Source organism: Myotis daubentonii, chromosome 4 (assembly GCF_963259705.1).
Source record: "Myotis daubentonii chromosome 4, mMyoDau2.1, whole genome shotgun sequence".
Classification (NCBI taxonomy): Eukaryota; Metazoa; Chordata; class Mammalia; order Chiroptera; family Vespertilionidae; genus Myotis; species Myotis daubentonii.
In genome coordinates this window covers 85625087-85651719 of record NC_081843.1, presented here as the reverse complement: position 1 = coordinate 85651719, position 26633 = coordinate 85625087, and the positions used below count along the sequence as shown (strand labels likewise).

The 26633-nt window shown below is 40.0% G+C and overlaps 1 long non-coding RNA gene across 3 annotated transcripts in view; it reads right to left on the bottom strand.

The window, feature by feature from the left end:
• LOC132233616 (uncharacterized) overlaps nucleotides 1–26633 on the bottom strand; it is a 433774-nt gene that overhangs the window by 345096 nt on the left and 62045 nt on the right. For 2 of the 3 annotated variants that reach the window (XR_009452675.1, XR_009452674.1), the window contains exon 2: nucleotides 17401–17530. This is a non-coding gene — a long non-coding RNA (uncharacterized LOC132233616). The remainder of the gene's footprint in view (nucleotides 1–17400; nucleotides 17531–26633) is intronic. The other variant, XR_009452676.1, reaches the window with a different exon arrangement.

Here is a 26633-nt window from a genome sequence, read left to right as displayed (position 1 = left end):
TCTTGTGTGGGTGTGTGATGGTCAATTTGCATATTACCTCTTTATTATATAGGATTACATTAAATCCAAGTCAGGAGTCAGTCCAGTGAAGGCCTGCACTCACCCGGCTGGAATCATAATATTCCCACACCTCAATGGACCCACCCAACACCAAGGTGCCTGAGTGCCTCTGGCTCACATGTTTCAAAACCCCTCCTCGGTTAAGATGCCAGAAGAAGGAAAAGGAAGTTTGGATCTTAGGATAGGCATTTGGTCTCAGGCAGACCCACATCCAGCCAGTCTGCCTCAACTTCAAATCCTGTTTTCTGCACCACTGCACTCCTTGAGAGCAAAAACCAGACTTCTTAATTTTTTTATCTTGTTTTTAGTTCCCCCAACACAGCTCTAAGCCTAGACATTAGTAAATACCAGTGGTGTGAGTTAATGCATTCTCCAAAGTAACACTCTTCTTTCACAGTGGAAAAATCAGCTATATTTGCAAGATCTTTTTTAAGTCATTCAGTTCCAGTCTCGCATAACCTTGTACAATACTTAGTAAGGACATTTGATAGGAAGATACAGAGTCAAAAACAGTGGGCAACATGAGGAGAGGGGGCAAGCTTTGAAATATAAAAGAGGAAAAAAAATTTATTTACTTTATTTATTTATTTTGTTAATCTTCACCCAAGGATATTTTTCCATTGATTTTTAAAGAGAGTGGAAAGGAGGAGGAGAGACAGAGAAAGAGAAACATCAATGTGAGGGAGACACATCAATTGGTTGCCTCCACAGGCGAGGATTGATTGAGTCTGCAACCAAGGTATGTGCCCTTGACTGGAATTGAATGCAGGACCCTTCAGTCCACAGGCCAATGCTCTATCCATGGAGCCAAACCAGGTGGGGCAAAGAAAAACATTTTAGAAAGCAGTTACCAAGGAAGAAATTATTTTTAATGGGTTCTTTTCAGTGGTTATTCCTTGCATACATTACATTACAACTTAGTGATGAGATTACACAGCACTGAAATACTAATAGATATAGGGAAAGACAAACAAATGAGAAATTTCCTTATCTATGATACTTAAATGGATAGGATTTAAGGTGAATGCAAGAGGGGGAAATGTCCTACTGTCCGCATTTAATTATAGAAAATAAAAATAAATGTGAATATTAAAGATCAATACTTTCATATTTCATAGCAATGAATTCATAATTTGCTTTTCAGCATGCTGCAAAGAGATAAGAACCTGAAAATTCAGAGACTTCTGATTACCTAGACACAACTTTATATTCCAGGAAGTGCAGAAACTCTAACATAGTCACTGTTTCCACATAAAGAAATTGACTTAGAATGTTCAGTGGATAGTTAAACCTTATATCAGACACCTTTAGCTTTTCTAATTCAGGAAAACAAGTGTGGTAAAGGGGAGAAAACAAGCTAGAAATCTTAAAGGACATGATTCCATAAAGAATTAATAATGTTAGACTGTGCATTTGAAAGACACAATCAAGTTCAGAATGAGAAGCAGGCGATCATATGCTCTACCATATTTATAAAGCACACAAAAAGGAGAATTTGTAAAAATGACTGACCAAAACAGAAATAAAATTACACTTTCAAAATGGAAATAATTAGCTAGTATGTGATCTGGAATATTAGAAAATGAACTCCAGCAGCAGCAACAATGATAGTAATAACAACAATACCACCTCTAATTTGTATAAATCATTGCAGCTCATCTCATGTTATAACAAGAAACTTGTAAGTTAATCAGGGAAAGTTTATCAACTGATTTACTCAGAATAGAATATAAGAGTAAAAAGCATAAGCCAGTTTTGTAGCTGTACCATAGAAAAATGAGTACTTGGAGGCACAACAAAAATGTCAGCATTCCTTAGATGCAGAGTTTGTGGGACTATAGCTACTGTGGAGAGAAATTTGGTAATTCTTAACTAAATAACAAGTGCACGATCATTTTGATGTAGCAAATGTACTTTTATGAATTTATCCTATAGATGTAGAGAAATGTATCAAATGGTATGTTCAAGATAGTACATGGAACATTGTTTATAATAACCAAAAAACTATAAAGAAGACAAAAGTAAATGGAAAGATATTCTGTGTTCATGGACTGGAAGAATCAACATAGTTAAAATGGCTATATTATTCAAAGGAAAGTAAAAGCAAAAATAAATTAGTGGGACTCTATCAAACTAAAACGCTTCTGCACAGCAAAAGAAACCATCAACAAAACACAAAGGCAACCAACTGAATGGGAGAAGATATTTTCAAACAACACCTCTGATAAGGAGTTACTATCCAAAATATATATTTTAAAAACTCATACATCTCGACAAACAAATAAATTCTTCAATTTAAAAATGGGCAGAGGACATTGAACAGACACTTCCCCCAAGTAAACATACAAATAGCCAATAGATATATGAAAAGATGCTCAACTTCACTAGCTACTAAGGAAATGCAAAATCAAAACTACAATGAGATACTACCTCACACCTGTTAGGATGCTATTAGCAGCAAGAATAGTAGTAATAACAAATGTTCAAGAGATTGAGGAGAAAAAAGAACCCTCATTCACTGCTGGTGGGAATGTAAATTGGTACTGCCACTATAGAAAACAATATAGAGGTTCCTCAAAAATTAAGAATAGAGTAACCATATGACCCAGCAACCCCACTTGGGTATCTACCTGAAAATTTTGAAAACATTTATTCATAAAGATATATGGGTCTCTATGTTCATTGCTGCATTATTCATGGTGACCAAGACATGGAAACAATAAGTGTCCTTCCATGGATGACTGAATAAAGACGATATGGTACATATATAAAATGGAATACTACTCAGCCATAAGAAAACATGAAATACTGCCATTTGTGACAACGTGGATGGATTTTTGAATATCATGATAAGTAAAACAAGTCAGACAGAAAGGTCAAGAACCATATGATTTCACTGAGATGTATAATATAAAACTACAAGCAACAAATGAACAAACAAGTGAAAACTCATTGACACAGATAAGAGAGGGAGAGGGGGGTGGGGGTTGTAAAGGGTAAAGGGCATCATATATGGTGATGGAAGGAGATTTTACTTTGGGTGATGAACACACAATACAATAAAAAGATGGTGTATTGTAGAATTTTCCACTTAAGAACTATATAATTTTATTAGCCAATGTCACCCAATAAGTTTTTAAAAGATAGCTCATGGAGTGTTATTTATAAAAACCAAAAAGTATAATCACAAACAAGAATATGGTGAGATAATTTTTGGTGTGTTTATACAAATGAATAACATGAAGACACAAAAGAGAAAGGAAAAATTATATATTAATATGTATAGTATTCACAATATTCATTAAGCAGAAAAAAATAAGGTACAGAAAGGTATATATCAAACTATTATTTATGTGAAAATAAAATTTATATATATAAAAGCCTAAGCAACCGAACAACCTGTCAACCAGTCACTATGATGCATACTGACCACCAGAATACAGACACTCAACGCACAGGATTAGGCTCCCTCCTGTCTGGATCAGGCCTGCAGGGATTGGGCTTCCTCCTATCTGGATTGAGCCTGTGGGGTTCGGGCTGAAATCAGCTATCTGACATCCCCCGAGGGGTCCCGGATTGCGAGAGGGTGCAGGCCAGGCCCAAGGACCCCACTGGTGCACAAATCCATGCACTGGGCCTCTAGTTAAATATAATCTTATGCATATATAGTCTTTCACTCTTATTTTTCCTCAGAGAGATATAATATCTCTGAAAGAGTACAAAAAGAAACTAGTCATGTCTTTCAACTCTGAGGAAAGAAACTCACTTAATTTAAAAAGGAAATTTTTCAGTCTAAAGCCTTTTGTAGCTTTTGAATTTTGTCCATGTGAATGTATTATTCTCTGATAGAAAATAACATAATTAAAGTTACAAAAAATGTTTTAAAGATAGACAGTACACAGTCTAAGTAACAAACAATTGTAAATCAAACTGACATCCTGTGTATTTCTGCTTCCAGCTATTACAGAATAACTGATAACAGATTAGCCCTCTAATAGAAAACACTTCTAAAATTGGATAAAATGCATGAGAAAACTGTTGGCAGTCCAGGATTGCAATCCCTGAGAAAAGGCAACTCACAAGGTAAACCCCATGATTGTCCACCTCTCTGATTAAGGATCTTTTCCAGAATATGATTCCAAGAGCTGGAATCAAGCAGAGCATGGCAGTCATGTTGAGCTGAGGGGGTAGAGATCAGGTTTTAGGGCAAGGGAAGTGGCTTGTATCTATAAGGCAGGACCCTAAGAGGGAAGATTCCCAAAAGTCTAAGTGGGAGTTCTCCATAAGTCTGTGACTGTGATCCGGGCCATACCTTTGTACAACAGGATCATCTGAGGCTACCAGATGGCAAATGTTATGGGGTTGAAAAAATCAGCAATTTTTCAATCTCACTCTCCTTTTTACCCAAAATTTCTCTGATTTTTTTTGCCCAAGTACCCATGGCTAGTATAAGAGCAATGATAAAATATAGACTAAGTAGAGTAGTTTGAAAAAAAGAGAGGGTGATCAGCTCTGCAGTAGGAGATCAGGCAAGATTTTGCAAAGGAGAAGGCCTTTGATCATTTCTTGAGGGACGATGAGGTATGTGCTGGAAGTCAAGTAGTGCTGGAGAAAGATAGTGCTGGACATCACTGAAGTTCAGGCCTTAAGAGAAGAGGCACTATCATTAACAAATACTTCATTAACATCTCTAGCAACCACCTCAGACACAGGAAGTTACTGCATTCTACAAGTAAAGGCCTGTCCTAAAGTAAGTCGTAGGACCCTAACAAAGTTTAAAATAAAGCCTATCCTCAAGGAAGCAGCCTCTCTTGGACATTAAATTCTGCCAAGTTGAAAAAATTTAAAGTACCCAGAGATTTTGCACTAATAAAGTATAAAACCATGTTAAAAGTAATCAACCAATAATTCAACAGAACCCTATATAATAAAAGCCTAATATGCTAAGTGTCCAGTCAACTGGCCGGCTGTTTAACCAATCAAAGTGTAATATGCTAATGCTATGCTAAGGCTGCTCAACTGCTTGCTATGACATGCACTGACCACCAGGGTGCAGATGCTCTGAGTGGTAGGTTAGCTTGCTGCTGGGGTCTGGCTGATCAGGACTGAGTGAGACAGGCCAGACATGCCCTGGAGCTTCCCACGGTCCCTCCCCAGCTGGCCAACCTCCCACATCTCTCCCCGGTCCCAATCGTGCACTGGTAGGCTCCCTTGGCCTGGCCTGGACCCTCTTGCAATCCGGGACCCCTCAGGGGATGTCGGAGAGCCAGTTTTGGCCCCATCCCACAGGCCAGGCCAAGGGACTCCACTGGTGCACGAATTCGTGCACTGGGCCTCTAGTGCAAAAATATAATCAACATTCTTCAGGAGAAGATAACAGAATCCAGAGACTTTACAACATAATATTCAAAATTTCCAGTAGTTAATAAAAAATCACTAGACAAACAAATAAATAGGCAAATGTGATATATAGTCAAGCAACAAACTGTGTATAGATGGTATATGCCTCAACGTAATGAAGGCCACATGAGACAAGCCCACAACTAACATTATATTCAATAATAAAACACTGAAAGCTTTTTCTCTAAAATCAGGAACAAGACAAGGATGTCCACTCTTGCCAGTTTTATTCAAAATAATACTAAAAGTCCTAACCAGAAAAATTGGGGGGGGCGGGGTCATCCAAATCAGAAAGGAAAATGTAAAATTGTCTCTACTTACAGAAACAGTATCTTATATAATAAAGAGGTAATATGCAAATTGACCATCACACCTCACAAAAGATGGCCACCCCCGTGTGAGCACAAGATGGCCACCCCCATGTGGTCAAAAGATGGCTGCCACAAGATGGCCAGCAGGGGAGGGCAGTTGGGGTGACTGGACCAGCAGGGGAGGCCAGTTGGGGGCAACTGGGCCAGCAGGTGAGGGTAGTTGGGGGCAACCAGGCTGGCAGGGGAGGGCAGTTGGGAGTGACCAAGCCTGCAGGGGAGGAAGGGCAGTTGGGGGGGACCAGGCCTGCAGGGGATGGCAGTTAGGGGCTACCAGGCTAGCAGGGGAGGGTAGTGATGGGCGACGGGGCCAGCAGGAGAGGGCAGTTGGGGGTGATCAGGCCAGCAGGGGAGCAATTAGTCATTGATCAGGCTGGCAGGAGAGTGGTTAGGGGGTGATCAGGCTGGTAGGCAGAAGCAGTTAGGGGCAATCAGGCGGCAGGCAGACAAGCGGTTGGGAGCCAGCCATCCCAGATTGTGAGAGGGATGTCTGACTGCTGGTTTAGGCCCGATCCTACATGGGGCCTAAACCAGCAGTCAGACATCCCCAAAGGGGTCCCAGATTGGAGAGGGTGCAGACTGGGCTGAGGGACACCCCCCCACACCCACCCAAGTGCACAAATTTCGTGCACTGGGCCTCTAGTATTATATATAGGAAACCCGGAAGATTCTACCACAAAACTTGTAGACCTAATAAGCAATTTCAATAAAATTTCAGGATACAAAATTAATATACAAGAATCAGCTGCGTTCCTATACACTATCAAAAAGAGAAATTAACGCCTGGCCATGGTGGCCCAGTAGTTTAGCATCAACCTATGAACCAGGAGGTCACAGTTCCATTCCCAGGCAGGGTATATGGCCAGGTTGGGGGCTTGATCCCTGATCATACAAGAGGCAGCCAATCAATGATTCTCTCTCATAATTGATGTTTCTATCTCTCTCTCCCTCCCCCTCCCTCTCTAAAATCAATAAAAAATATTTTTTAAAGAATACTTAAGAATAAAGTTAACCAAGGAGGTGAAAGATCTATACACTGAAAACTATAAGACACTGATGAAAGAAATTGAAGAAGACACAAATAAATGGAAAGATATTCTGTGCTCATGGATTTGAAGAATTATCATTGTCAGAATGTCTATACTGTCCAAAGCAATAAACAGATTAAATGCAATCCCTATCAAAATTTCAATGATAAAATTGGTATGGAACCATAAAAGCACCTGAATATCCACAGCAATCCTGAGAAAGAAGAACAAAGCTGGAGGCATCTCACTTCCTTATTTCAAACTATATTACAAAGCTATTGTATTCAAAACAGTATGATACTCACACATAAAAACAGACACATAGACCAGTGGAATAGAATCAAGAACCCAGAAATAAACCCATACATATGTGGTCAGTTAATTTTCAATAAAGGAGCCAAAAATAGACAATGGGAAAAGAATAGTCTCTTCAATAAATGGTGTTAAGAAAACTGGACGAGCCTGGTTGGCAGTGGCTCAGTTGGTTCTCTCTGCTGTCACTCACCAACTTGCTCTACTTTTTACCCAAAATTTCTCTGATTTCTTTTTCCTGAGAACCCACTGGTAGTATAAGAGCAATGATAAAATATAAACTAAGTAGAGTACAGTGGGGCCTTGACTTACGAGTTTAATTCGTTCCAAGGCCAAGCTCGTTAAGGGGCTCATTAACTCAAATTACTCTGTCAACTCAATGCAAAAAATCAGTCGAGAGACAGCTGGTATCTCAAAAAACTCGTTAGTTGGGACACTCGTAAGTCAAGGCCCCACTGTAGTTTGAAAAAAAGGAAAGGGTGATCAGCTCTGCAGTAGGAGATGAGGCCAGGTTTTGCAAAGGAGAAGACCTTTGACCATTTCTTGAGGGACAAGCAGTAATTTTCCAGATGAGTGAGGTATGTGGGAGAGAGCACTTTGGCAGAAGGAATACCCTGTACAAAGGCACTGAGGCATGAATCAGCAGACTGTTTGGCAAACTGCCAGCAGCAGGACTGCTGTAGGAGAGTGATAAGGGCGGTAAGCAAAGTCCCCCATGGAGAGCCTGCTCCTTCTGAGCCATGCTGAGGAATTGGACTACCTCCCTTCAGCTGGTGGTTACTAATGCCTTGGGGTCATGGCTCTTTAAAATCTAGTCAAAAGTATGAACCCTCTGCTTAGGAAAAAGATAACTGAAAGCACATTCACCAAAATAGTGTATACAGTGTCCATGAACCCTCCAAAGTCCAGAAATTGCTTGGACTTCAGGTTAACATTCTGCTATAGTTAACATGCCCATTTTTAGTTTTTAAAAAATGGCCAGAAGTATACACAATAAGCAGAGGAGCAATCTGATCCAATTTCTGTTTTAGAACAACAGCCAATTCTGTTGGGAACAGATCAGAAACAGGTGAGGCCAATGGCAGAATGAGCAATTAAGGCACCATGGCAACCATCCGGTCAGGAGATGATAAAAGAAATTTCCAAAACTTTTTTTAAAAAGATAAAAGTGATTCAAGCTCTCTGATATTTAAATTTACTGTAATAGTTAATGTGATGCTGATTTTTAAAAAAGGTAGAAAAATCAATAAAAAAGATAAAAAATCTAGATATAAAATTTTGTGTTATGTTTCTTCAAGTTAAAACTCAAAAGGGAACGGACATTTATTCAATAACTTGTCAGAACAAGTGAAAAACTATTTGGGGAAAAATATAAAGTTAAATTCTCACATTCCTATATAACAAAATTAATTCCAAATGGATTAAGATTTAAATGTAAAATAAGAAACCATGAAAGTACTGGAAGAAAATGTAGGAAAAGTGTGTGTAATCTTGGAATGGGAATTCCTTTCTAAATACAACACCAAAAACAGAAATGTTAAAAGGAAAGCATGTAAAGACTCAACCACATGCACAAAAAATTCTCATGTAAAAATATTCCAAAGGAAAAAAGTCAAAAGGTGGTTAAGAAACTGGGGAAAATATTTACATTAGAAACTCCATGGACAAGTAGAATACTATCTGTACTATTTAAAGAATTTCAATAAAATTAATTGGAAAATCATCATCCCAAAAGAAAAATAAGCAAGGAACTAACAGGCAATTTACAAAGGAAAAATGTCAAGCCTGCTAGTATTTGAAGAAGTACAAATAAACCTCAGTGTGATACCATTTCCCCCATATCAGATTGGCAACATTATTTTAAAACAATACTAGTTAAGATATGGGAAAGCATCCTCTCTTATGTACTGCTGTAGGAAAATAAATAAAAGGGAAAAAACTTTCTGGAGGGCAATTAGACAAAAGAATTATATATTTATAAAGATACTAGAGGCCCAATGCACGAAAATCCGTGCAAGAGTTGGCCTTCCTTCCCCCGGCTGCTATCACCTGCTTCCCTCTGGCACCCAGGACCTGGGCTGCTTCCCTCCTCCAGCCGCCCGCAGGCACCTGGGACCGGGCTGGCTTCCCTCCAGCCCCGGCTTTGTCAGGAAGGACATCTGGAATGACGTCCAGAAGATGTTTGGTCTAATTAGCATATTACCCTTTTATTATTATAGATATACTCTTTAGTCTACCAGCTTTCTTTCTAGAAGTGTATCCTGGAAACAACTCCTATTTTGCTACAATTAAATACATAACAATTTTTATAGTAGGAAAATTTTTAATTTAATTGGATAAGTGAATACTATCTAACAAATTACCTACATATAAAAATTATGCTATAGAATAGTTAGAGCAGCGGTTCTCAACCTATGGGTCACGACCCCTTTGGGGGTTGAACGACCCTTTCACAGGGGTCGCCTAAGACCATCGGAAAACACATATATAATTACATATTGTTTTTGTGATTAATCACTATGTTCAATTTGTAACAATGAAAATACGTCCTACATATCAGATATTTACATTCTGATTCATAACAGTAGCAAAATTACAGTTATGAAGTAGCAATGAAAATAATTTTATGGTTGGGGGTCACCACAACATGAGGAACTGTATTAAAGGGTCGCGGCATTAGGAAGGTTCAGAACCACTGAGTTAGAGGCATGAATAGATGTTGGTAACATCTTGTTAAATGGAACAAACAGAAACAGGTTATAAAACCATATTATCCTATACTATCCTGGTCCAACCCTGTTAGCATGCCATGGTATCATTTGTAAGTAAGAGAATACAGATTCATTGAGATATTAATTTAAAACAGTGATTTTCAACCAGTGTGCCACAGCTGCCACAAGAGGGATACTGATGTGCCACAAGAAATTTTAAAATGTGCAATACCTAACTATTTAGTCAGGGGCACTTACTTATTTTCTCTTAGATTATCAGATAAAAAAATAACAATAGTCAACGCAGCAATAACCATCTGCTATGAATGAATCAAAATTATACGTTTTTGCCCTAGTTGGTTTGGCTCAGTGGATAGAGCATTGGCCTGCAGACTGAAGGGTTCCGGGTTCCATTCTGGTCAAGGGCACATGCCCAGGTTGGGGGATCCATCGGCTGCAGTAGGCAGCCGATCAATGATTCTCTCTCATCATTGATGTTTCTATCTCTCTCTCTCCCTTCTCTTTTCCTCTCTTATATCAATAAAGATATATATATATACAAAATTATACCATTTTTTGTCAGATTGGCAAAAAGTAACACATTTTTATTTTTGGTGTGCCGCAGAATTTTAGTAATTAGTTTATGTATGTCATGAGATTAAAAAAGTTGACAATTACTAATTTAAAGTACAACTGAGCTGATTCCACACATGATAGCCATAGCAGCAGCAGCAGTAGAAATAACAATAGAAACAATACATGACACAAAGCAAATGGCAGGCTGACTCACAGTTAACATGTCAGTAATAGAATTCGGTGGGGAGTCAGATTTCTATATCCACTTTATTGGTGTGATACCTCTGGTGTAGCATGATGGACCTTATTATGTCTACTCTCCCTCTCCATCCTATCCCCTCTCTTTGGCAAATTTTGGCCCAGAAATTAGAGGGAAGAACACAAGAAAACTACATGCATATGGACATGGGAACTATGAAGGGACGGAAAAGGGGTTTGGGGATGCTGCTGCCTCCCCTGGGTGCCTCAGCAAGTCCTCAGCAAGGAGTGGCACAGATTGACCTGAGCTGGAAAACACTGCCCCAGATGGGTGGGCTGGCAGCTATGTGGTGATGGCCCTGGTACAACGTAGCACAGGAGTGGTTACAGGCCATGCTGTGACCTCCTGCTCACTAACGTGTGCTGACTTCTAAGTATCCCAGTTTGTATGGAGCAGGGCAGGTGGCATGTTTTCATTCACTTCTGATAAAATGCTTTTATTTCAAAAGGGCCTACAGGGCCCCTGAAAATCGACAAATACCATACAGATCAGTTCACCAAGCAATAAAACCATAGGTCAGCGGTTCTCAACCTGTGGGTTGTGATCCCTTTGGCAGTTGGACAACCCTTTCATAGGGGTCACCTAAGACCATCCTGCATATCAGATATTTAAATTACGATTCATAAGAGTAGCAACATTACAGTTATGAAGTAGCAACGAAAATAATTTTATGGTTGGGTCACAGCATGAGGAACTGTATTTAAAGGGCCAGAAGGTTGAGAACCACTGCCATAGGTACTTTATAATAGCCTCTCTATCAACCTGTATTTCATTTTGAGATGTCAGCAGGGTCATTACAACCACTAATATCCTATCCAATAAAAAGGGAATATGCAAATTGATCATCACACTATCACAAAGATGGCTGCATCCACAGCGGAGGCCGAGTTCCCATAATGAGCCTTAACAAGCAATCAGCAGGGACCTGAGGCTGCGTGGTGCTGGGCCAGGCCAGGGGACCTCAGGCCATGCCCCCCTCACCCCCTGTGCCAGGCCAGGGCTTGACGGGGAACCTGAGGCTGCGCCCCCCCACACACACACCCTGGCACTGAGTCAGGGGACCTGAGGCTGTGAACCCCTGCCAGCAAGGCTTGACAAGGGTGGGGCCAGCCGGGTCTGGATCTCACCCAATGGGGGTAGGACCATCTGGGGCTGGATCTCGCGCAATTTTGAGGCACTGTGGGTGAGCAGGGATTTGACTCTGGGTCCCGCAGCGTGCCCCAGACTCTGACAGGAGGAAGATTTTCATATACATTTTACTAATGCTTTTTCATCTTTGACACTTCTATTATAGAGAAAGGGCAAATAGCAATATTAAAATATTTCCTCTAATTAATCCCCTTTTAATGTGTATGAATTTCATGCACCAGGCCACTCGTTTAAGCATAACTTGCGATGGATAAAGCCTATATCTACTTAGTTCTCATTTGCAGACTTATCTTTATAATTGCTAATTCCTTGGCTTCTGATTCCCTCCTTCCAAAACTACAGACACAAGGTTCATCAGAAGACCTTGCTCCCTGCTGAAATAATTGAATATGAAGTGGAAAAAAGAAATAGCTTTTAAAATGGGGGTGAGGAGAGAGAGAAAACAAACACCCACACAAGTGAGTATGTGTTTAACAAGGATAGTTATCTCAAAGGTCACAGATTGACAGAGGAAATATGGTATTTACCAATGGCAGGAAGGAGAAAATCCCAAAGACACATAAAACTCACTCTAAATATTTGCCATTCTGTTTTATTTAAGACCAGGGTACATTAGCAGGGGAGAGCTGAGTACATACTGAGGACACCAAGCTGCAGGTCTGGTTCCCTTACTCAGGAGCAAGAAGTTGCTCTCACAGTTCCTGACTGATTTCAGCATAAATACTGTTTTATCTTTGGGGATAACTTCAGAGGATTTCTATTTTACTGTCAATAGTTCTTTAGGGATATAATTTTTAAATGTATCTTGTTATATTTATTTATAGTATATTCCAGCTCAATTACTTTGATTGATTTAGCTCATAATTTTGCTTATGACCATTTCTTTGGAATCTCATAAAATTTGCTGGGATTTATTTTGTTGACATTCACAATCATTCCAAAAAGTATAAAGTAACAAATGATGTTTTGTTAAGAGAAAATGAAGTTATTAATCATTTGTGAAAATTTGAATTGATCAAAAAAGTTGCCTTCCCCATAAATTAAATTATATGTGACTTTCTTTATATTTGAAAATTCTAAGATTGATTATTTAAAAGCAAAATCATGTATTTACCAGAATAACTCCGAACAAAACCATGGTGTTATAAGACCTGGCCGTATTTCTTAAAACAGAGTGTTATTAGTTCATAAATCTAATGCAGGCACACCGATGTCTGCCCCACACATAACATAAAGCATTTTGCTTCAGAAAAACCTTCAATCATATTTTGAACATAAACACTACTTGATAATCACAGCAGGAGGAGGTTTAGGCTGTGCGAAGGGTTTTGCTGTTCTCATACATCCAGCAGACAAAGATGTGCACTTTCATTCTGAAGGCGCTCCTTCGCTTTCCCCCACATCTCATCAACAAACCTACACTTCACTCCTGAAATTCCTTTTCTGACTTACCTTGTGCAAAAAATCTGGAACAGGAGAGTTCTTCAGTGGAGCCAGCATGAGAATGTGGCCAAGGAAAATGAAATCTCAATTCCTTCCAATGATATAAATCTCTGATATCCGATAGCAGGAAAAGGAGGGGAACTAACATCCATCTAATCTCAGTGCTTTCATAGCAGATTTTTAAAAATATAAATGAAGAGATAGTTGGGTGTTTTTTTTCCTTTTAAATGTGTTTTTATTGATTTGAAAGAAAGAGAGAGAGAGAGAAACATCGCTAGGCTGCCTCCTGCACACACCCTGACCAGGGATTGAACCAGCAACCTTTCGGTGCATAGGACGGTACTCAGCCAACTGAGCCACATCAGCCAGGGCTTATAGCGGATATTTTAATGAAAACAATTCAAGCTCCTGACTCAACAGAGGAAAGTTTTGCATAATGTTTAGTTTCTTATGCCTCCAAAATGTACCTGATATTTATTTATGATCCAGATATATTAAGCCTGAAACAGAAAAGTGCCTGAAATTTTTTAAAGCCTACATAAAACTGCCTGAATAACTATTAGCCAATAACTTGAAAGAAAATATTTTATTTGTTTTCCCCACCCCACCTCCACACAGTGGAGCATGAAAACATGTTTTTAAAGAGTTTAATACAGAAATCATTAATTTCATTGTTAAAATTTTCCTAAAATTCATTTTTAAAGATCACCTGGAAAAATCTTAGGAGATTTTGTAAAATGTACAAATTCAATAAGGCAGCCCTAGCTGGTTGGCTCAGTGGATAGAGCATCAGCCTGCGAACTGGGGCGTTCCGGGTTTGATTTCAGTCAAAGGCACGTGCTCGGGTTGCGGGCTCGATCCCCAGTAGGGCACATGCAAAAGGCAGCCGATCAATGATTCTCTCTCATCACTGATGCTTCTCTCTCTCTCCCCCTCTCCCTTCTTCTCTGAAATCAATAAAAATATTTTTTTAAAAATTCAATAAGGCAGAGTTAATAAGACAGGTTGCTCATCTCGACTGTCAATTTATGTTGTTATGAAGTAGGTGATCTAACTTCCATAATAACAATAGATAATGATAATACTTTTTCTTTCAGACTGCCTTTATAATAATGTATTTCTTCACTGAATATTTCTTCAACATGTTAAATATTTGAAGTACTCTGTATATGTTTAAATATGACAAATGTTAAAATTAAAGAAAGGTTAAGATGTTCTGGCTTCAAAAAAAAAAAAGAGGCAGAGTTAAGTGCAAAGACATATGAGATGTCAAGAGAAAAGGCTTCAGGGGGTGTTTAGAAAGAAACAAATCCCCCAGGAATGAAACTAAAAATTAAGAAACCATTATTCTCCCTGTTTAGAACAAACTAAATTCCTGTTTAGCTGGAATTAAACAATCACCAGTTCACATGACTTTCAATTTATTAAGTTACCTTTTGTGAAAAAGGCGACAAATAATATATAAACAAGCGGGTTTAGAGACTTATTTTTAAAAAACAACTATTAGAATTTGATCAGTGGAGATTCAGTCTCATGCACATCAAAAGGATTCTAAAGTTGTGATCCATGTTCCTATGATAATGTCAGTATTAAGTGCATTTTATCATTTTCTAATTATTTGAAAAGTGTTTTGCCCCAACTTGATATAAATTCTAAACCCATGTCAACCACCATATATAATTATTTAATTAACCTATCTCCAGCCTATTTTGGACAAATTGAATTCACAACAAATGAAGAATGAGGGTTATTTAGTTCACTTGGAGGAAAAGGGGACAAGAAGACTGAGTGAGCCATTTAAAAATAGAAGTTTAATGTGGGGGGGAGGGGGAATGGGGAACATCAATGAATAATAAAAAATATAACTGTAATATGCATTTTTTTGTAGAACAATTAAATGAGAACACAATGTTAGGGACTGAAAAGCCTATATCTATAATTTATCTTATATCAGCATAAATTTGGGAAAATCACAACCTCAATTTTACCAAATGTAAATTAGGAGAACTATTATGTTTTCTATATCTCTAACAATTCAAAATTATGATGTAAATACATGTTTATTGACCTGGTCAAATTGAACTGAGTAAAGATAATTGGCCATAAAGGGTGATATATATCTTTACCTGGAGGAAATAAGACTGGCCATTGATTTGACTACAAATATATAAAAGCTCTTATGTTCTTATATGGATTTATTGGAATGAGATGCTCACCTTCTAATCAACCTGAAGTTTCTGTGAGATTACCATTACTATCTCCTACCTATAAATGAAAAAGTAACAGCAAAAATCATAAAAACAAGTTGCCCAACATAGAAGATGAGTTTAAAAATGGGGATCAAAGTATTGAAGATAGTGCTTTGCATTTAGTAAGCATGTAATGCATGTTTGTCAAATAAATGAATGACCTGACACTCCACAGTCCAGTAGATCACCAAGCTCTCCAAGCACCCTGAGGTGGACAAGCTTCATAATTCTGCTACAGCCTTTGACCATCTCTTTTGCCCCATCTCCCTTATTGGTCTTTTTGCTACCTCTAGGACAACCCAAGTTTGCTCCAAGTAAGTTCACAATATAATAATAGGAGAGACTTAAGTTCTATACTTAATCATCCCAGCTCTCCCCAAAATTATCAGCTTTAGGGAAATCATAATAGATGTTTTTATTTCCCCACACACAGAAGGATTAAAGGATGAATTTGAGCAACAGTCTGTTGATATTAAGGATATTGGATCCATCCTATTCTTCCCAATGAGAAGACTTCTACTAGTAGGAGTTTAAATGGTATTAAGAGATTTGGAAAAGCCAAAGAAGAGTTTCCTTTTATTCCTAATCCAGTAGGACCTGCTGCTGGACTCTCTACAAAGCCGAAAGAGGGAACCTGGCTGACTGCACAGTCAGTTCAGTAATATTCTGCAACATGCCTGGGACAGCATATTTACTGACCAGGGTACGTGGGTGATATCTTGCTAGGCTTGTTGCAAAATTAATGCTACATAAAAGTGAAATGAAATTGAAAGTATTATTATTAATTATGTAATGACAATAATAAAGAAAGCTTCTTACAACTCTCAAAAGTTCAGGAAAGTATCCAGTAGTTTTTCTCATTAGCCCAAAGAAATAGTTTGAATAGTTTCATGATAAGTTTTAATTAACAGCAAAAACACAAACATATTTCTTATTCCTCCTCTTGGAAAGTTTTAATAAAAAAGTTAAATAAGAAATAAAAAGAGGAAATGCCTCAGGACTTGGATGTTCTAAATTGAAGAATATTCACCCCTAAGGATTTACATATCTGAGAAAACACTGAAAGGTTCCTTGTTCAAAGAACCAAGAGCAAAATCCAGATCCTCTTCAACTAACCTGAGTGTCATCTCATTTTCCACTCATTTTCAATGTAATCAATCATATTGAATTACTTTTCCAATCACACTGAAAAAAACCACACAAGTTCAGATTTTCATTCTTGTTCAAAGCAATATCAATATATGCATCTTCATTCACTGAGTCCACAAACATTTCACCAACCAAATGAAAGGCCTTGAGTAAAAAAGAATATATGGACCCTGCCTTCAAAGAACTTATAACTTGCTATGGAAGACATATTTACATACCAAATTACTATAAAATCAAGTAAAAAGTAATAACTATCATAAACAAGTTTTAAGAAAACCACAAAAAATATATGATATTTCTGAGACAGCAGCTACATTGAAAAAGAGATAAAATTTCCTAGCATTTTAAAAATCACTCCAGGAAATATTCCAGATTGTTAAACAGACCTAATAAAATAAAGCATCACAGGTAAAAGAGGAAACAACAAAATTTAAAAACTTTTAAAGTAGCATCTTCATTTTCTCATTCAAATACACACATTCCAATAAAACATAAAATGAGGTCAAATTTCTCCAAACCTTGTCTATTCTCTTTGAGAAAACTTGTTTCAAATGCACAGCAACTTTAAGATTAAAATGTGAAGCAAGGGAATGTCTCATCATTATACATGTGCATTGGTCAAATTAGCCGTAGGATTAAAAATCGCAATTTAATTTTTCAATTGACACTGTAAACATGTAGTCAGAAGCCTCTTACCTTTGCTGTTTAATTATCCGTCTGATTGCAGCTCAGATCAGCTCTTTATAATCCAATTTTGAGAAAACGATGCATGTACTTGAAGTATAGCTTCTTTGTTCAAGTAGAAAGTTGACTGAATTCTCCTAGACTAAAAAGAGATCGGCATGTTTGCTTGTGCATATCAGATTACTTAATTGCAAAACTGGGAATTATTCCATAGATGTGAATGGATATCTAATTTATGTCACAAAGGAGAGATTATACTCTTAGGAGATATTATTGGCTTACTCATTTTCCTAACTAGATTTCCATGCACATGAGAATTTTAAGTCAGGAAAGCTTTGCCAACAATGTTCCACCAGAGACAACCAAAAAGAGATCATAAATGTCTTGTTAGCTGTAAATAATGATAAAATGGAGATCTTTGGGAATGTGATTACAGCTGGTTTAGCCTGAAGATTTTTAAATTTATATTAACCCAAGTAAATTACAGTGTACGTACTGATTTTAATTGATGCATTAAAATAGGTTTGTTGTACATTTTGTCTCATAATGAGAAAAATCAAGGAAAGGGACCAACTCCTTTTTTCCCAAGTGTAAGGTCTGTAGCGCCTCTATCTCTGCACGTTGACAAATGTACTTCTGCTGCCCTGTAACTTAAATACATTCTTCTCCACGGTCACTTGTCTGAACTTATTCGTCTATAGCTCCTACTAGCAATTTCTAAGCTATCTTTTAGTGATCTTTTGAGGAAATAACTTATCAGAGCATCTCATATGTCCTTTTGTGTTCATGCTCCCCACCCTCTGCTTTCTTTTCCTTCCTTGGCACCATAGGAGTACACATAAATAAGTCTATGCCTTATGGTGGCTTGTTTGTTTTTACTTGAATTAATTCAGAAGCTATTTTTAAGAAAAGGATTGGACTGGGAAATAAGATATATGGAACCTGATCTTTGGGTAGCTTTGGGTCAGTTTTAGACTTCACTGGACCTGACTTCTCAGGCACAAAATGAGGAGGGCCCCGCTAGATTCTGACAATGGTTCTGACAACCCTGAAACCAAATGACTCTCTAGATCTATGACTTGGGACCTCACACCTGGATGCCATTTGTTATATTAAAAGATGGTGGGCCCTTCTCCTGGTGGATATAAACTTAGGCAAAGACAAGAACACATGCATGCAGAGAGAGTATAAACAAGAAAGAAGCAGGCAGAGATGGGTGCGCCGCAAGAGCAGTGGAATGGAAGGGCAGAGAGAGGACGAAAGAGAGAATAATGAGCTGAGAATGGCAAAAATCTAGAGACATGGGGGAGTATGAGTGGGGAGCAGAGCAAAGTATTTAGGAGAACAGAGGAGATACAACAAAGGTATGTACAGTTAAGTGAACTAAAGAAGAGGTCTAAATGAGAGTATGCAACTCTAATTACAAAGCATAAAATTTGAAAAATGTTATCTGCATTTTTTTCTATAGTAACAAATACCCACAGTTATTTGTTTCTCTCCAGAAAGGAAACAAAGCAAAAGAGTTGGATGTTGAAATGATAACTTTACTAGTAAATCACTATAAATATTTATAAAGGAACAAAGTTATTTTCCACTATGGATTTACTAAACACTAAATGATGACATTTTATAAAGTCATACGTTATCATTTAAAAATAACAACAAGAGAAGTTCTAGCACAGGGCCTGGGAGACAGTAGCATAAATATAACTCAGGGAGAGAAGAAGGGAGGACAGAGAAAGAAAGGCTATATTTTAAAGTGACATAAATCATCTTCTGGAGTGTAAAGGCCATACATTAAAAAGGAGAGAGGACAAAAGAATAAAATATGCCAACATAAGTTTAAGATTCCAAACAAGCTGCAAATACAAACTACAGTAAAAATTTAAGCAGCCAGAGCTCAACAACTTAGGAATACACGCACACACCCTTACAGTTTAGTATTCAAGGAAAGAATCAGATTTACAAGAAAATAGTAAATGTTATTGTTCGTGAAATAACCATGATCACCTCCACCAGCAGTAGCAGCTCCCTAGGAATGTCTCTAGAGAACAGTCATTCCTAGTTCGTACGTCATGAATAACCACAGTGCATTCACGCCTGTTACTCCACATGCAGACCAGGAAGGCATGCAAGGACGTTAGTGGTCAATGAAAGCCTAGTTTCTCAAAGTAGTGCGCTTCACAGTCAAGATGAATTGACTGTTGTAAGTGGTTTCCCACTACAGATCCCAGCCTATTCTTAAAATTTGTGGAGCCAAAGCCCCCCAGCCAATAGCCCCACTCCTCTCTCTTTCCCAGCTTCAGTTCTATTCTACAGTGTGAGAAGCCTTGCACGTACTCATGAGGACACTCCAGCCCACACATCCAAAATTCTCACCGAGCCCCACACTCTGGTCCTAGGAGTGTTCACACACATGTAGTGCAATTCACCCTTGAAAGATTTGACCCTAAGAGAGACCCATAGAGGCTCTGGAAGTAATTTTTGGATTACTTCGACAGGGTATACTAAGCTGCTGAGTAGATTAGGAGTGAGGGTGAAGGTGAGGGTGAGGGTGCTTTGGAAGGACAATGTCCCTTTGGCTCTACAAAAACTTCTCCTCATGGGACAAGGTACAGCTGGAGAAGGGCCAGAGTAGGGCCCTAAATTAAAGCAAGGGACCTGAGGAAATAGTCCATTTGGGCCAAGGTCGAAGCATGTTATTGTTGTTGATATGTGTCTGCCTTAATCTGGGTTAGCCAGAAAATCTAAATAGCTGTATCTCATACTCCAACCAGCCAGACTGGGTAGAATTGGTTGTACTGCATAGTGCAAATAACAACCTAAGTGCTAAAAATACTTCAACTCAGGAGGTCAAATGATTTTGATTTGAAAACCATGGACTTCACCGCACAAGAGGATGCATTTCCTTCAGCAAGAAAACCCTAGACACAACATACAGACTACCAAAGAACAAGTTAGCACAAAGAGAAGCGTTGTGAGCTGTTAAGTAGTGACCAAGCAGAGAGCAAAGCTTTTGTCTCAATTTCTCCTTCCTTACTCTCAGTCTACAGAGTATCATGAGCCAAGGCATAAGGCCAGCAGCTAAATTTAATGACGAACCTTCCCTCTTGTTCTCCCTTCTGATAACACCTCACCCTGGCATGCCTGAGTTGTTTCCATGGGAACACAAGAAGAACCACTTTTCCAAGAAAGTGTTCTCTACCTCTATTTCCCTCTTTCTACCACCAAACAATTTTTTCTCATATTTCCAGGGTTTTATCTGGTGGTAGTCAACTAACTAATAGAATAAACTGCCTACCATGTACCAATAGGCTAGTGAGTATTACCCGTTGAATGAGTCATTGCTCAAGTTAATGAGCATGATAAGCAGGGCCTGGAGAACACATCACTGCTTACTCTGTAGGAATGACTCCAATGGAATGTGTATATATTACAAACATGGGATCAGGCCAGTGGGGGCACTGAAGTACCTCATGCAGGCAACTGCCTGTCCTGCTGAGAAGCCTCTTCAGCTGGATAGGGGACAAAGAAGAGATAAGAGAGAGAAGAAACTTGTCCTAACAGGTTTGCAATTCAGTTGAAAAGACAGAATCTATTTAAAATTTTTAAGAGCCTTAATAACATTACGAAGCAACATAAGGATGCAAATGAATGAGTTACAAAGCCTTTTCCCTCCTGATTTATAATACTCTTCCAGAAGTCTCATCTGTCACAGCTTTCCCTAAAATTTTAAGTAAGAGACAGAAGATTTGGATTAAAGAGCAAAAAAAATAGCTTGGAAGAAATTAGAGACATTTCCTTCTTTCTCTGTTCCCTCCTTTTTCCAATGCACAGAACTTGGGCCTTTGAAAGATTTTTTTTTTAAGTTATATGTGTGTCTGTCTTTTAAGTTATGATTTTATTAATATATCAAGGTCTTCAAGCGTTAGCTTTAGTCTTCCCTATTTAAGGGTTAACAGTGATTCCACTTCCGGTCTTTCCAGCTGCTTTTACATTGCTCTGGCCTGTGACCTCAAAAATGCAGGTAATCCTTGGAATCTAAGAACCCCTGACTTAGAGACAAAAGGCACACATTTCAAATCCAGGCTTAATATTTAGTCACCATGAGGAAGTTGCTCAACTCTTCTTTGAGCCTCAGTGTCATCTGTAAAATGGGGATTTGTTTCAGCAAAGACCAAATCAAACAGCATGTGTGTATGTGGGAGAGCACACACCACAAGTGTTCAATTTGTGTGGTCGATGTGAGCATTCATGCCAGGTGTTCTCTGCTTCAGAATTTCTCAGAACAAGATCAGATCCATTCATTTCTTCTGTTATACTTTGCTAAGTACCAAATGTGTGTCAGAGCCTCTGCTAAGCACTTGTGAGAACTGCTATAGCCATCCATTGCTATTGGATAGTTTCTATTTTCAAATTACCCCTCTTCTAGTATTTGGGGAAATAGTTAAGAGTGTACGTTAGGTTTGCTTGGTGAAATTCTATCTATTTGCAACATTTTGGAATGAAACCCACTCCTCCCTGGGCTTCGTTATACTTCAAGGTTCCCACAATGGCTATTTTTTCAAGACACAAATCAGCATAGCCTCTAAGAAGTTCTCTCTTAGGTTTGATAAAAGAGAATTAAAATATATCTGGATTTTATCAGGCCTGGTTTCCAGGCTGCCATGGGAGGCTGGAGTTGATAGGGTTAAATTAAATTATTAAGGCCCTAACCTGTTTGGCTCAGTGGATAGAGCGTCAGCCTGTGGACTGAAGGGTCCCAGGTTCGATTCCGGTCAAGGGCATGTACCTTGGTTGCGGGCACATCCCCAGTGGGGAGTGTGCAGGAGGCAGCTGGTCGATGTTTCTCTCTCATCAATGTTTCTAACTCTCTATCCCTCTCCCTTCCCTCTCCCTTCTTCTCTGTAAAATAATCAATAAAATATATATATTTAAAAAATAAATAAATAAATAAATTATTAAGAATAGAAACTTCCAAATAATCAAAGAAGAGAAGTGGTAATGAGCACCACACAAAGATAATGAGTAAGCACATACACTGCTCGCCAGACCATCTGATGCTGACTCCCCAATCCAAATGTGTCCCTCCTCATTCTACCACCACTGAAAACCAAAGGGTAGCAAGAAAAATCTGAATAATAATTCCTGCTCAGTTGAGTTCCTACTTATGATCAAATAAAGGCTTCTTTAAAGCTTGAATACAAAGAACATCTTTCTACTGGACAATTAACTACCCAAAGCAGTGTGACTTGGTACAAGTTTTATTGGTTACAAATGGCAATAACATAAGGTTATTTGAAGCATAGTTTACACTATTAATTCCAGGGAAATCACGTACTAAACCATCTGCTATATGTAAAAGCCATAGCTGTTTAGACCCCATGAAAGTTCATTGATATAGCCATCAGGAGAGAGCAGGAGTTTGAAAACATATTTTGATGTAATTTTTGGCCAAAATGATTGATTATACAAAAATGCCTTCTGAATATTCTTAGTAGCTTCTATTTTATCAGATCTATATTACTATTAGAAAAATAAGTGCCTTCAAAAAAAATGGAGAAAAGTGTAGAAAATAACATGATTTTTTTTACCCTCTTTCTTCGAATACTCATCTTCTCTATATGTTATGAAAGAAGAGAAAAACTGGGCCTGTTGAGAGAAATTCCTGACTGAAACATGCAAGAGCAGGGCTGGCACTCTCACAACCCCATTTATACCCTTTATGAAATCTACCTCCAGGACTGTGTGGCGCGCAATCTCTGTGCTATATACAATCACCCTATTGTACAGGGTCTCCAACAGTCCACCAAAAGGAAAGAGCTCCTAGTCTAGGAAAATGATGCCCTGTGGGCTAGTTCAGTCCTAATGAGATAGGAGAAAAAAGAGAAAGTGTTCCTTGACTTTAATAATTAATTACTCAAGAAGTTCCACAAATAGATGCAGAAGAAATATCTGAAATTGTAAAAGATTTGATTCTGTAATCACACAAGAAAGAAAAGTCTCTCCATTTGACTGATCCTTGGATAAACAAAACCACAGTGGGAATGGCTGAGCAAACAGTTTTCCTATCTTCGCATCTGCACACCTGGTAGAACATATCAACAAGCAAAGAAAACATTCACCAAATTTCCATTCATGAAACATACTGGGGAGAGGTGCCTTCTGTTTGGTTGACTTTGGAAACATTAAGCCATATAGTTCCAGTTTTTGTTTCAACTGAAAAATGAAGTTGTTATCATAAATCTATGGCATGTAAGGACAAGCCAGCCTGAGGGTAGGCCAGGGGATTTCTATCAGGCCATATGAAGAATATCCCTGAACCTCAGTCAGGTGACCAAGTGTTATTCTGTCTAAATGTTCTTATCCCAAATACTTCAGAAATGCATAGTGAGCCTGCTTTCAGAGCACTTCTCTCCCACCCTCCTCTAACCATGCCTCCCTATGGAGCTAGGAGTCTGCAAGGTGGGGGACATACCTACCTGGGGACCATTCTCCAAGTACCCATGACTATGGAATTCCCTGCCCCAATGGCCCAAAGCCAGCCTCCAAGGACTGTGTGAGTCTTTACACTCCCAAAAGCAGGCCACTTCATGGCCCATGTGCACACCCTTAGAACTGAGGGGTGACCAGGGGCAGCTGTTGGACAGTGGGTGTGAATAAAGTTTGAATGAGCATATTGGCTTGTCAGCACACATTCCTACAAGGCTCCTCCAGCTGCATGGTGGATCCAGGACAGGAAGAGAGCGGTAAGACTGGGAGGCCTCTTATCTTGGGCCCACAAATGTTAGGGGTGAGTCTGGAATGGGTTAAATTACAGACTGAAATGAGTGCTATTGAGTGATGCCAGAAAACATCTAAACACCTCTCTCTCTCTCTCTCTCTCTCTCTCTCTCTCTCTCTCTCTCTGTCTCTCTCTCTCTCTCTCCTATACTCACAGCGACCGCATAACCATTTATTGAGTAGAAAAGAAACCCTAAGCAAATGGGACACCAACTCAACTGATGAAAGCAAGGCTACCTGTGAACTGGGATATAAAGTGATCCCAAGTACACCACACTTCCTTCATAAACATCCCTCAGTGACACTGAGCCCAGAGTTCCATACATAATGGTCATCTAGCATTTTTCTTTCCCACCAGACTCTGTTTCCCCCTTATGAGAGAGTGTTTATGCGGGGTACACTCGAGAAGTAAATAAAACTTCATTCTTATCATGTACAACATGGGGCTATGATAGAAAGCATCCTATGTAGTTTCAGCTTCTATTGTTTATCTGCAAAGGAGGTGCAAACTGTTAAATTGTAAATTGTCATCTTAATAAAAGGAATCTACACTAATAAAAGAGAAAAATGGTAATTGGCGTACGACGCTACCCTTTTCATTGGCTAATCAGGGCTATATGCAAATTAACTGCCAACTAAGATTGGCAGTTAACTGCCAACTAAGATTGGCAGTTAACTGCCAACAAGATGGCGGTTAATTTGCACATGTAGGCACAATGCAGGGAGGCAAAAGGGAAAGCAGGAAGAAGCCCCCTGCCACTGACAGTGATCGGAAACCCAGCGGGGAGCTAAGAACTGGGAGGCAGGGCAAAGCCATGATTGGAGAATCAGGTGCCTTTTCTGCCCTGGCCAGTGATAGCAGGAAGTAGGGGTGGAGCCAGCGATGGGAGCTGGGCACGGTCGAAGCTGGCAGTCCCAGGAGCTAGGGGTCCCTTGCCTGGGCCTAAAGTGGAGCCCACGATCGCGGGGCCGCTGCAGCTGCGGGTCCCCGCTGCCCGGGCCAGACGCCTCAGCTAGAGGCGTCCTGCAGGGGTAGGGGCGGAGCCCATGAGATCGCGGTGCCCCCCCGCTGCCACTGCAGGTCCCCGCTGCCCGGGCCGGACGCCTAGGCCAGAGGCCTTAGGCCTGGGCAGGGGCAGAGCCTGCAACCACAGGGAGCTGGGGGTCCCCTGCCCAGGCCTGACACCTCTGCCAGAGGCCTCAGGCCTGGTCAAGGGGCCGATCCGGTGATTGGTGATCGGAGGGTGATGAGGGTCAACTCCTCTGGCCGAGGCATCAGGCCTGGGTGGGGGGCTGGGGGTCCCCTGCCCAGGCCTGATGCCTGGGCCAGAGGCATCAGGCTTGGGCGGGGGGTGGAGCAAGCGATCAGAGGGAGATGGGGGTCCCCTGCCCAGGCATGATTCCTGGGCCAGAGGCCTCAGGCCTGGGTGGGGGCCAGAGCCAGTGATCAGGGGGAGATGGGGGTCCCCTGTCCAAGCCTGACACTTCTGGCAGAGGCGTCAGGCCTGGGCAAGGGGCCGATCAGGCGATCAGAGGGTGATGGGGGTCTATGCTTCTGGCCGAGGCATCAGGCCTGGGCAAGGGGCAGAGCCAGCAATCAGAGGGGTCTGGGGGTCCCCTGCCCAGGCCTGATGCCTGGGCCAGAGGCATCAGGCCTGGGCTGGGGGCAGAACCAGTGATGGGGGGAAATGAGGGTCCCCTGCCCAGGCCTGACGCCTCTGTCAGAGGCGTCAGGCCTGGGCAAGGGGCCGATCCTGCGATTGGAGGGTGATGGGGGTCAACGCCTGAGGGCTCCCAGTATGTGAGAGGGGGCAGGCTGGGCTGAGGGACACTCCCCCACACACACATACCCAGTGCACGAATTTCGTGCACCGGCCCCTAGTAGAAAATAAAAGGGAGACCTAAGAAATCAGAGAACTGTCAGACATCTGCAAACACACTAAAGAAAGTTGGATACTAGAATTCCTGCATGAGGGAGAAAATCAAAGCTGGATAGTAAACAAAATTTGTTGTAATTTGCATCGATTTGTTGTTCCACTTATTTATGCATTCATTGGTTTCTTTTGGTATGGGCCCTGACCAGGGATTGAACCGGCAACCTTGGTGTATGATGTTCTAACCAACTGAGCTACCCGGCCAGGGCCAGTAAACAAAACTTTAAAAGAAAACATTGTGGTGGCCTTTTCTGGGGAATGTAGGATTTAATCAGAACCAGTCCGTGTTTTCCAGAAGCTCACACCCTAGAGGAGGGAGTTTCTGGTAAGGCCTAAGGCCACATCTTTGGCACCTGGCTAATGTGTCTCCCTTGCTGCTTCTTGGCAAATTCCAGTAGCCTGATTTCATCTCACAGCTGCTGAACCACACACACACACATGCACACACGCACCCACACACTTTCTCTCTACAGTGCTTCCAGTCAGCTTGTCCTACTGTGTACCATAATTTATACGAGCAGATCTTAA